The sequence below is a fragment of the Bos grunniens genome, chromosome 21, assembly GCF_055505025.1.
Source record: "Bos grunniens cultivar Pamir isolate PY7600 chromosome 21, Bosgru_T2T1.0, whole genome shotgun sequence".
NCBI classification, from domain to species: Eukaryota; Metazoa; Chordata; class Mammalia; order Artiodactyla; family Bovidae; genus Bos; species Bos grunniens.
The window spans coordinates 53,553,055-53,565,477 of record NC_141185.1 but is presented as its reverse complement, the minus strand read 5'-3'; positions in this window follow the sequence as shown (position 1 = coordinate 53,565,477).

Genomic DNA, 12,423 nt, shown 5'->3' with positions numbered 1-12,423 from the left:
GGCCCAGAGACAGGCTGGCTATAGAAAGCCTTCTGCCAAGAGAGGAATTGCAGAAAATCTGCTCGGTTAACTGCACACTTCTTTCATTTTGCAATCTTCGTCTTCCTCCCTCTGAATATATAAGAAGGAATTGAATGGGCATCTGCCATCAGGACTAGATACCTGACCCCGACCAACCAACCCCTTCCTTCTCTGGACCCTCTGAGACCCTGCGGCTACTTCCTGTCCACTCTCTGTTTCCTAAGTGACTTGGGCTCCCTTTGGTTTTATTTGATACGAAGTCCCTCTTGGAATGTCATGTCTGTTTCTTCTGCTCTTCCTCCAGGAAGCAAATGGTAAAGATTTATGGCTCCTAGTAAAACCCCAGCCTTGTTTAGAAATTGCTTGTGATTGATTAAGTAATAAAAATGCTTTTAAGACAGGGAGGTAAATCTCCCTGCTAATTGCTCTGTGCTTTATGTTAGAACCTTGTTACACTGCCTCCCGCTCTCCAGGTCTGGACCACTTGGTAATTTCCATCAACCAGAAAAGTCACATTGGCATCGCAGTGTGCAGCTTTTTCCCCCAGGACTGATACTGTTAAAAGACACAGATAGATAGTGTTTTCCAGAATTTTCTGAACCATTCTAGGAAATTATCAAACCTAGAATATGGTTTTTTTTTTTTTTTTTTAAGAAACCCCTGACTTTGTAGCCACAGAAACGTGGGTCCCCTGGAGACCCGAGACTTATAACTGGTATCTGAAGTGAGGGCTGTCTTGAGGGGTGAAGCTCCTAAACCTCTGGTTGTTGTTCTTTACTTGTTGTGTCTGACTCCTTTGCAGCCCCCTGGACTGTAGCCTGCCAGGCTCCTCTGTCCATGGGATTTTTTTCAGGCAAGGACACTGGAGTGGGTTGCCATTTCCTTCTCCAGTGGATCGTCCCAACCCAGGGAGTGAACCTGTATCTCCTGTGTTGGCAGGCAGATTCTTTACCCCTGAGTCACCGGGAAAGCCTCTGGCATGCTAAGTTGAAGCCTATGGGGTCTCCGTCAGCTCTGAGTCATTAGTGTCAGAAATGAAATGAGTTGTGGGACACTCAGTCAGTGTCCAGACTGCTGGAGGATTGGTTGGTCTGAGACGAAAACTCCACGTTTGGCATCAGAAGTGTTATGAGTTAAAAAGAACTCAGAAGGGTTTCTGAGTATGAGGGAGGAACTGTCCAAGGGGCATGTGGGCCAGGAGACACTTCTTGCCTCACCTGGAGCCAAGGTGGGCTCTGCTCGCTGTCCCCCACCCCCTGCTTCTGATCTCAGCCATGAAATTAAAAGACACTTACTCCTTGGAAGGAAAGTTATGACCAACCTAGACAGCATGTTTAAAAGCAGAGACATTACTTTGCCAACAAAGGTCCCTCTAGTCAAGGCTATGGTTTTTCCAGTGGTCGTGTATGGATGTGAGAGTTGGATTATAAAGAAAGCTGAGTGCTGAAGAATTGATGCTTTTGAACTGTGATATTGGAGAAGACTCTTGAGAGTCCCTTGGACTGCAAGGAGATCCAACAGTCCATTCTAAAGGAGATCAGTCCTGGGTGTTCATTGGAAGGACTGATGTTGAAGCTGAAACTCCAATACTTTGGCCACCTGATGCGAAGAGCTGACTCACTGAAAAAGTCCCTGATGCTGGGAGGGATTGAAGGCGAGAAGAGAAGGGGACGACAGAGGATGAGATGGCTGGATGGTGTCACTGATTCAATGGACATGAGTTTGGGTGGACTCTGGGAGTTGGTGATGGACAGGGAGGCCTGGTGTGTTGCAGTTCATAGGGTCGCAAAGAGTCGGACACGACTGAGCGACTGAACTGAACTGAACAGTGAGTACTTGTCTGGGGAGCGCATCCACTCCTTCATCAGAGTTTTAAGGATTCACCATCCAAAGATGATTAAAAAAAACAAAAAAACAACAACAACCTTAAGTTGCATTAAAACTATTAGAAAGGCAGTAGGAGGATTTATCCTGACTCAGAGGGTCCCCAGTTTTTCTGGAGCAGCTTCCATGGAAAATCATTCTGTTCTAACAAGTTACTGAGGAGTGACTGACTTCCCAGGGAAAATCTTTCGGGTTTTGACTGTCACCCACTGGAAAATTTTACCTGTCTTAAGGGCCGTGTGTGTATTAGCCATTCAGCTATGTCTGACTCTTTGCGATCCCCTGGACTGTAGGCTGCCAGGCTCCTCTGTCCATAGGATTTTCCAGGCAAGAATAATGGAGTAGGTTGGCATTTCCTTCTCCATCAAGCTTAAGACATAATTTCAAGTAGACATGGAGCACCCTACCACCTATGTATACTCCCTTCTGATTCTCCTGAGGTCACAGGGGGCTTTGAGTTCTTTCTGGGTGGTAGGCAAAGCTGTCATCACCATGTCCTGCCATGGAAGGCAGAAATTGAGGTGAGTTGGCTTCCCTGGTGGCTCAGATGATAAAGAACCTGTCTGCAATGCAGACAGGTTGGGAAGATCCCCTGGAGAAGGGAATGACAACCCACTCCAGTATTCTTGCCTGGAGAATCCCCGTGGCCAGAGGAGCCTGGCGGGCTAGAGTCCATGGGGTTGCAAAGAGTCGGACACAACTGAGTGACTGACACACACCAAGAAACAGAAGGGCTTTGCCTTCCAGGTTCCAACTATCAATATTTCCATGTCCAACAGAGTGAAGAATTCTAGTCTAATAAAAGAAGTAGTTAACAATTACTGTGTACATATGAGGGGTCACTGAGCTGAGTGTCCAGTTGTCAGCTGGATTATCTCTCTGCTACCTTGGAGATGAGGCACTAGAACTGTCCTCACTTTAGTGATGAGAGAATTGAAGATTGGAGAGGAGGAGGATTACCTTGCCCAAGGTTCTACAGTCAGTGATTGAGTTGCAGACCCAAGCCCCCTGCCATCAATGGGCACGCTCAGCCACTGTGCAGTTTACTGCTTCCATGGTCCATTGCTGGCTGGCTTCAGGCTCCTGTGCAGAGGGCAGCTTGGAAGGAAAGCTGTTTTTTCCCTCCAAGCTGTTATGTTAGATAAAAAGTGGCTATTAGAATAGGTACATCTGAGAGGTCTGAGTTGATGCAAGGGAAAGCAGAAACATCACAACCCATGGAGAGATGGTCTGGGCAGCAACCAGTGAGGTGCAGGTCCTGCTCAGGTGTCTTTCATCCATGCTCTGCTATAGCCAATGAAGTTAGTCCCACAAGCCCTGGGTTTCTCAGTGGATGTGTTTAAGCATAATAACGTTCCATAGCTCAAGGCCACAGCTCTTCCTGCAGTTGCCTTACTACTTCTTAAGAAATAATTGTAGATGGAAATCAGTTGTTGTGTTTGGCCGAAGAGTAAATACATTTTTAGATTCTGACAGCTAAAAAACAAATTAAAACCCCTCAAAACCTTGGCCAGGGCCCGACTTTCTGCCAGCTTGTTCGGCTTGCACTCTGCAAGTTATTTCCAGATCTTGTTCCCTGGTAGAGAGGAAGCATCCAGTTGGAGATCCAGGTCCTGTGGGCTGGGAAAGACAGGAAGTGGTTAACCACTTGGGGTGGACAATTCTGTAGACTGCTGAGTGGGGCTGGAGCTGACAGAACCTGTCTTTGATGAGGTCATCTTCCTCTGGAGGGCAGCTACTTCATCTCTTTGCCCATCTTTCTAAAATGTCAACTAGAGGCCAGAACCTGCATAGACACAGAGTTCTAACAAGCACCACCACCATATCAAGGAACAGTGGAAGTTTCCTTTGTTGGCCTGAATAGGGTCAGGTGAACTTTCCCTTTCTCCATCCAGATGTGGCCTGGGACAGAGTTGTGGCACTGGGTGAGTGGGCCCAATGGGGTGCAAATGAACAGCAGAGCCGTCAAGCCCAAGACCCAGTGGGGCTACCACTGGGAGAGGCCCAATCATTGGCCTTTCCTTGCATCCCTGAGATCTTGCTGGGAAGAATTTCATGCCTCTTCCTTCCAAGTTCTGTCTATGGGGATCCCGTTGTGTATCAGAAAGTCAACATATCTGTCAAAAGTGTCAACTTAGAAGAGTGTAAAAGAAATGATATCACCCCCAGTGGAAAGGGGAATATGGCAGAAATATTTTTCTACTCCTTATATGTGATGTGTGCAGAAGATTAGTCCCTGAAAGTGTGTACACAGATTGAGTCATTTACAGCAAATATCTGCAACGTGTCCTTTCTGTGGTGATCTACTGAAGGTGTGTAAACAGGACAATGATTTGACTTGATTTGTGAATTCTTTGTTCAACAACTGAGGGTTGTAATGAGTGCTTTCTGCTTGATTGTGATGTCCTTGAGGACAAGAAATGAAACCTTCTTTGCTTTTGCATCCCGAGCATCAAACAAGTGCCATATACCACCTTGCTACTCAATAAATCTTGAATGAATGAATGAACGTGAAGGAAAGTGTTTCCAAGTGTAGGCAGGGGTAAGATTGGAATTAGAGGTTGTGATTTAGAAGCTAGAAGGGGCTAGAGTCAGGGGAGAGGCCAGAAGACCTCAAACACAAGGATGGGAGTGTGTGTTATAGAAAGGGAGAAAAATGGGTAGATACAGGATGTATTGTGCAAGCAAAATGGGCACTTATTTCTATGGTCTTGAGGGACCTATGATGCAGAGCAGTGCTGTCCAATAAACTTTCTTTTTTTTAAACTTATTTTGTTGAAGTACAGTTGATTTACAATGTTGTGTTAATATCTGCTGTATAGCAAAGTGATTCAGTTGTATATTCTTTTTAAAAATTTTAAAGCCATTTAGTTTTTGCAATGATTTTTTATGTACATACACATATTTGCAAATAAATATTTATCTTTTTAAAAATTGAAGTATAGTTGATTTACAATGCTTTGTTAGTTTCAGATGTACAGCAAAGTGATTCAGTTATATGTAAACATATAGCTGTTTTTCAGATTCTTTTCCCTTATAGGTTATTATGCAATAGTGAGTAGAGTTCTTTGTGCTATACAGAAGGTCCTTGTTTGTTATCTCTTTTATGTATAGTAGTGAATTGATGTTAATCCCAAAATAAGGGTGGAAATGTCCCATATTTACAATGTCTAATATGGTAGCCATTAGCCATACATGGCTACTGGGCACTTGAAATGTGTCTAAAGTGACTGAGGAACTGAATTTTTAGTTTTAAAAAATGATGATTACATTTAAATAGCCACATGTGGCCAGTGGGCTTCCCAGGTGGCTTGGTGGTAAAAAATCCTATCTGCCTATGCAGAAGATGAGGGTTCAATCCCTGGGTCGGGAAGATTTCCTAGTGAAGAAAATGGCAATCCACTCCGGTATTCTTGCCTGGGAAATCCTATGGACAGAGGAGCCTGGCAGTCTACAGTCCATGGGGTTGCAAAGAATCAGGCACGACTTAGTGGCTAAACAGCAACAGCAATGTGGCCAGTAGCTATCATGCCAGGCAATGCACTCTCTTATCTCCAAATCACAAGGAAAGGTTTTATGGGTCCAGGAAAAAAATGGGGGAGAAATTGGAGGGAAGAATCTTTGCTTTGCCAAGTGGCAGTTTTGAAGACAGCTGTATTAGCAGAAACTTCTACTGTGAAATCCCAGGTTTGGACTGTTCATTGTAGGTGCAAACTTGATGGACAAGAAATAAAATTAGAATATCCCAAAGATGGTCTCCGGAGAAGGCAATGGCACCCCACTCCAGTACTCTTGCCTGGAGAATCCCAGGGACGGAGGAGCCTGGTGGGCTGCCGTCTATGGGGTTGCACAGAGTTGGACACGACTGAAGCGACTTAGCAGCAGCAGCAGCAAAGATGGTCTCTCACATCCTTGACATATTAACTGGCTCACAGCTACGGTGAGCTTTATGGGTGTGCGCATGCTTAGCTGCTGAGTTGTGTCAAACTCCTCACAACCCCACGGACTGTAGCCCACCAGGCTCCTCTGTCCAGGGGATTACCCAGGCAAGAATACTGGAGTGGGTTGCCATGCCCTCCTTCAGGGTATCTTCTTGACCCAGGGATTGAATCTGGGTCTCCTGTGTCTCCTGGATTGGCAGGTGACCATTAGTTTTAGGGTCAATACCAATATAAGGTACCACAAATGCTTTTTGTTTCTTTGGCATCCATCCTGGGTCAGGTGAGGATACTGTCCATTTCCCCTCCCCATCCTTCATGCAGAGGCTTGTGGATGAGCGATCCCAGGGGAGGAATGATCCAAACTAGCCAAATTTAGCTGGGCTTTTCACAAGCACTTACAGCAGTTTAACCCGAAGTTGCTTTGGCAGGGGGAGGGTTTTATTTTGCTGGCATCATGTAGTTGTAATAAAAATGCCCTTTTGAATAAAAATCAATGAGAACTCTAAATACACAGTAAATGCTGTAACATTAATAAACCATACTATGCATTAAATCCAGCTTTACTATGCAACACACACTATTTACAACTTGCATTTCAGGCCCGATCATGCTTCCAACGGAGAATGAAATGGCCTAAAACAGCTGCCAGATGGTGTGAAATGAACATGGATATAGGGTAAATGAAACTCAAATGAACCCTGAGTGTTCTTTCTCATCAGTCACCACCAGACCTGGGTAACTAAGGCTGAATAGGGGTCATTCACCCTTCTTCCCTCTGGCTCTCTTTCCCTCCTTTACTCCCTCCCTCTCTCTCTCTTCTTTATTCTTTGCATATGTGTAGAACTTGAGGAATATAAAAGAAATTATAGGCATCCTTTGCTTTCTAGGGTTTAATGTATCATTAAGAAATTAATTATTGATTAATTATATATAATTATTAATTATATATAAAATACAATTTTTCACTGGCTCCCTGATTTTTAAAGGATATGGATTTCTAATTCATTCTAGGTGCTATTTCCTTTACCAGGATTTCCTCCCTTTCCTTCTTCACAAAGAAAACTCCTACTCATCCTTCAAGACCCAAACCAAATGGACCCTCCTCTATGAGACTTCCTTGAGCCCCCAGGCAGAGTCCATGACTATATATTCTGTGCTCCCACACTGCTTTCCACGTTCCAGTTACACTGATGATCACACACACTCTTCAGTGAAACTCCTCGTCTTTATTTCTATGAGTCCCATTGTGAGAACTTTAAGGGCAGGAACTTTGGATCTGAAGATTTTTGTGACTTCAGTGTCTCACGTTGCCTTGCATGCGGAAAGTGTAAATAGAAAGTGTAAATAGTTCTTTCGTATGAATTTGGTAACAAATATAAGGCACTGTCAATGTAACTGAACATTGGGAGAATTTAGAAGAAACGTATTGGGTATTCTGTCTGAAGTACTGTTCAGCTAAATATCTTAAAATAACCTTATTATTCAGAGTGGTGGACCTCGGTCAGCCAAGTTCCGTCTTGGTGGTTCCATAATTTTTAACACCTAGCTTCCAATGTCATCTGACTTGACATTACCTACCTGACGGGAAAGACCCTGGAGGATTGCTAGGTGATGGTGTGTGTGTGGGGGAGGGTTAGGGGGTTGGTGGAAAGGAGGGACAAGTCCATATCACTTTGGTTCACATTCTCAGTCATCTGGCCAGACATGATCGCAAGAGAGGCCGGGATCCACAGGTTAGCTGTGGACCTAGAGGAAATGAGGTTTGGTGCCCACATAGCCAGTTTCAAGAGACACAAAGACCTCCAGTTCATGTCCAGACACTCTCTACCTGTCCATCACACCCAGACACACTGGCTTTTTGGATTTTCTTTTGCCAAGTGAATTTCCTCTTTTGCTGTTCCCTCAGGATGGAATCTTTCCCTTTGATGTCTTTGTGACACAGTGTTCACTGTAGTTATATTGTCATTTACCTCCTATAGGTTTGTTTGATCCCAGAGGGCGCTCCCCTTCTTGCAATAGACCAGTAGCTGCTCTGGGTGCCTCTTGAACTTCAACCCTTGGAATCAGCAACTGTTTTCTCTGGTGGGCAACCTGACAATCCACCCTCCTTCACATGGATGAATCTCAAAGAAGGGTCTTCCGTCTTCTACTGGGTTTAAAGAACAATTAACATGGGGTGGGGATGAGGCAGTGGAGATGCCAAAGGATATGCTCCATCCTGGATGCAAACTAAATACACTGCCTGCTTTGTAAAAATGACCTGTAATGAACTCTGTCCTGAGTGGTCAAAAGGAAAATGGAGGAGATTTTGGAGTCTAGCTACTTCTTAGCTCATGTGACCTCAGGAAATTACTTCCTTGGTTGCGATTTTTTGTAAAAGGAAATGGCAACCCACTCCAGTACTCTTGCCTGGAAAATTCCATGGATGGAGGAGCCTGGTGGGCTACAGTCCACGGGATCGCAAAGAGTTGGACACGACTGAGCGACTTCACTTCACTTCTTGCAGTTTTTGGTACAATGGGCATAAGGATGCTGATGAGATCACCTTTATGAAGCACTGGGGCAACACCTGACCTGTACTAGGAACTCAGTATGTTCTCCTCTTCTACATCCCCTTCCTCTTCCTTTTTCCTTCTGCTTTATCTTTTTCTTCTTCCTCCATATTGTTTTCACATTGAGGGACTTGCATGAATATCTAGTTGCTTTCATTTGCTTCTCTCCACGGATCAAAGCCCACAGACCCCTCCCCACTCCCAGGACTCTTGCATAGCCTGGCTGGGCTGCACTTCCAGTACAGACCAACCTTCCAACACATGGAGTTAATAGTTTTCAAGGGACCCAATTTGGCCCATATTTAGAATGAAATAATGACTGTGCTTTCATTAGTTTTCCCTCTTCTGGGGGCTATGGGAACATGAAAAGTGAAAGTGTTAGTTGCTCAGTCATGCCACACTCTTTGCGATACCATGGACTATAGTCCACCAGGCTCCTCCGTCTGTGGGATTCTCCAGGCAAGAATACTGGACTGGGTGGCCATTCTCTTCTCCAGGGGATCTTTCTGACCCAGGGATTGAACCAAGTCTCCTGTTGTTCAGTAACTCAGTTGTGTCCGACTCTTTGTGACCCCATGGACTGCAGCAGGCCAGGCTTCCCTGTCTTTCACCATCTCCTGGAGTTTCTTCAAACTCATGTCCATCGAGTCGGTGATGCCATCTAACCACCTCATCCTCTGTCCTTCTCCTCCTGCCTTCAATCTTTCCCAGCAACAGGGTCTTTTCCAATGAGTCTGCTTTTTGCATCAGGTGGCCAGAGTATTGGAGCTTCAACTTCAACACCAGTCCTTCCAGTGAATATTCAGAGTTGATTTCCTTTAGGATTGACTGGTTTGATCTCCTTGCAGTCCAAGGGACTCTCAAGAGTCTTATCCAGCATCACAGTTCAAAAGCATCAATTCTTCAGTGCTCAGCCTTTTTTATGGTCCAACTCTCACATCCATATGTGACTACGGGAAAAACCATTGGATAACGTATTACATATATTTTCTTTATGTCTTGGTTTATGTCCAAATCTCTCCTCTTCTTTTCTGTGCTGAGCGTACCTAGATTGTATTATTCAGAGAGATGGAAAAGGGGGAAGAAGACTCATGTTTTCTTTTCTTTTTTGTTTTGATTTTTATGGAGTGCCTGCTGGAAGCCGGCCCACTTTGCCAGACACTTTCACAAATGTCTGGTTATTCTCCTGTATAGATGTGAAAAATGAGGCCCAGAGAGGTTAAGAAATATGTCAAGTTCACACATCTGAGCCAGTACTGAACCTATGGTTACCTCCTTCAAAAGCTGATGCTGTCTTCACTAAATCCAGAAAGGCTGAGGTGGGGATGGCAGGAAGTGATGGTAACTGGGGTACCAACTGCTCAGATCCTGCATGCCACCGAGCTCGAAGAGTTTGGAAATCTTTCGGGTTGTCTTTAATGGATGCTTCCCTCTCTCCTCCCTGCCTTCTTCCAGCAGCCTCCGGGATTCACATTCCAGGTGATGTCATGGAAGGTGCTGGGAGAGTTTAGCTTTGTAAATCCCCAAGAGAGCTGCCTTAGCCTAGAAAATGGATGGACCCAGTGACTGCTCCCCTCACACTTAGAGACCCAGGGCTTAGGAGGTCAGGATAATTCTATTAGGATGAAGGAGGCAAGAGGTTTAGATTCCTCTCCCCCTTAGTTGCTTCGAGACCAGAAGTGGTGGTGCTGATCCATAGGAGACCCATTCTCTTTGTTATTTTTAATTTATTTTTAAATTGGAGGATAATTGCCCTATAATTATTGTTGGTTTTTGCTGTACAACAGTGTGAGTCAGCCCTCCCTATTGAGCTTCCCTCCCGGCTTCCCCCTTCCCAACTCCTCTAGGTCAACACAGAGAACCCAGCTGAGCTCCCTGTGTTAAACAGCAGCTTCCCACTAGGCGTCTATTTTACACACGGTGGTGAACATTTGTCAGTGCAACTCCCTCAATTCCTCCCACCCTCTGCTTCCTCCTCTGTGTCCACAAGCCTCTTCTTTAAGTCTGTGTCTCTATTCCTGTCCTGCAAATAGGTTCATCAGTACCATTTTTCTAGAGTCCATATATAATATATGCACTGATATACGGTATTTGATCTTCTCTTTCTGACCGACTTCACTCTGTATAGGCAGACTCTAGCTTCATCTGCATCACTACAAATGGCCCAATACAGCCTCGCGCTTAAGCTCCCCAAGCCACTCGAGAATAGAGCACCCATCTCTGTTCTCGTGAGTTCCTCCAATCCTCTTGACCAGAGGTTCTGACAATCCTTTCACAAGAACTCATGTAACCTGCAGTGGTCTTTCTCACTATTCCATCAACCTTCTCTGGGTCATTAAGATAACATCAGACCTGGACCATCTGTAGCTTTCTGAGTCTGAAATTTGGTCCCAAGAGAGTGGTCACTGTCTTTTAGAAGAGACAGTGTGGTTCATGGGGCAGGGCATGGACTTTGGGGTCGGACAAACCTGGGTTTGAATCTAACCTAGATCACATTTTACAGTGACCTGAAGTGTCTGTGTCAGCTTTCTCATCTAGGAAGCAGGGAGCTTGAGTCTTACTCAGCAGAGTAGCGATGTCATATGTAAACAACTTGTAGCACCATGGAAGGCCCTTGGTCAATAAGATAATTTCTGAAAGACCAAAATCCCAGGCTCTGAGGTCAGATGGACCTTCCGATTCTGAATCTATTACTAACCAGCTGTGCAAGCCTGCATAAGTGTCTTAACCTCTCTGACTCTCAGATTTCTTACCTATAATATAGTAATAACTACTCACCTATCTATAATACCTATCTTCTAGGGTCTATGTGAAGATTAAATGAAGTGACCTATGAGAGGGGTTAGTGTAGAACTTGGATACAGTGAGTCTCCTACATAGGAACCTTTAAGTTGCAAACTCACAAAGATGTGAACATGAGTTCCATCAGCGTCAGACATGAGTGACACTGCAGCTTGCCCTCCGTCTCCTGTTGCTGACAATCCTTCAGCTCTACCAGCTCCCACCCCTTCTCCCTCCTGTATCAGGAACTCATCTTGTCTGTTCACGCGATGCCAGCCCCTGGATGCCAGCTGTTGTACTGTACTCCTGTACCTTTCAAGGTAGTGTTCTGTAAGATTAAAAATGTTTCCTTTAATATTTTGTGTCTGTTTTTAATGTATTATTTGTGTGAACAGTATTACAAACCTGTTACAGGACAATACTATATGGCTGATTGTGTTAGTTGGGTACCTAGGCTAACTTTGTTGGACTTAGAACAAGTTGGACTTACAAGTGCTCTCTCGAAATGGAACTCGTTCGTGTGTTGGGGACTTAATACATGCGGAAGAGAGTCATAATTTTTCATTCATTAGATTATTAAATATTATACTATTGCAAGTATTGTTAAGGTCTTGTAAAGCTTTGTTTTTTTGTAGTTTAAGTATTCGCCTGTAGTTTATTTTGGTTTTTCTAAATATGCTATCACATCTGTAAACAATAGGATTTTTGTTTTGGCCTCAACCCTCAATTCCTAACAACTTTTTGTTCTCACATATTGGCTAGGGCTGTCGTCACAGTTGTTCAGTTGCTAAGCCATGTCCTGGACCCTTTGTGACTCCATAGCCCACCAGGCTCTCCCGTCCATGGGATTCTGCAGGCAAGAATACTGGAGTGGGTTGCCGTTTCCTTCTCCAACCAGTAGCTTTCATAACGATGCCATATTGCCCACTCCTCATTTAGGAACGAGGGTCTCAGCCCTCAGCTACCAAGACTCTGGGCTACAGAGAGCTCACAGCGACTCCTGCCTGTCTCAGAAGGGAGCTGAGTCGCCCACGGTGACTCCTCCTCTCTGAAGCACCTGGCAATCAGTGACTGATCCATGCGGATACAAAACTCAGCCACCTGGTCTCAGTTTGAGACAGCTCTGTGGGGCCCTCAGAGCTCCATAACCCTTGTGGCTGGGACCTCGGCTATGACTGCAGCTTAACTTCCCTCCCTGCTCTGCTCAGTCCTGCTTACCTCACTCTTGATAAGCACTGACAAAA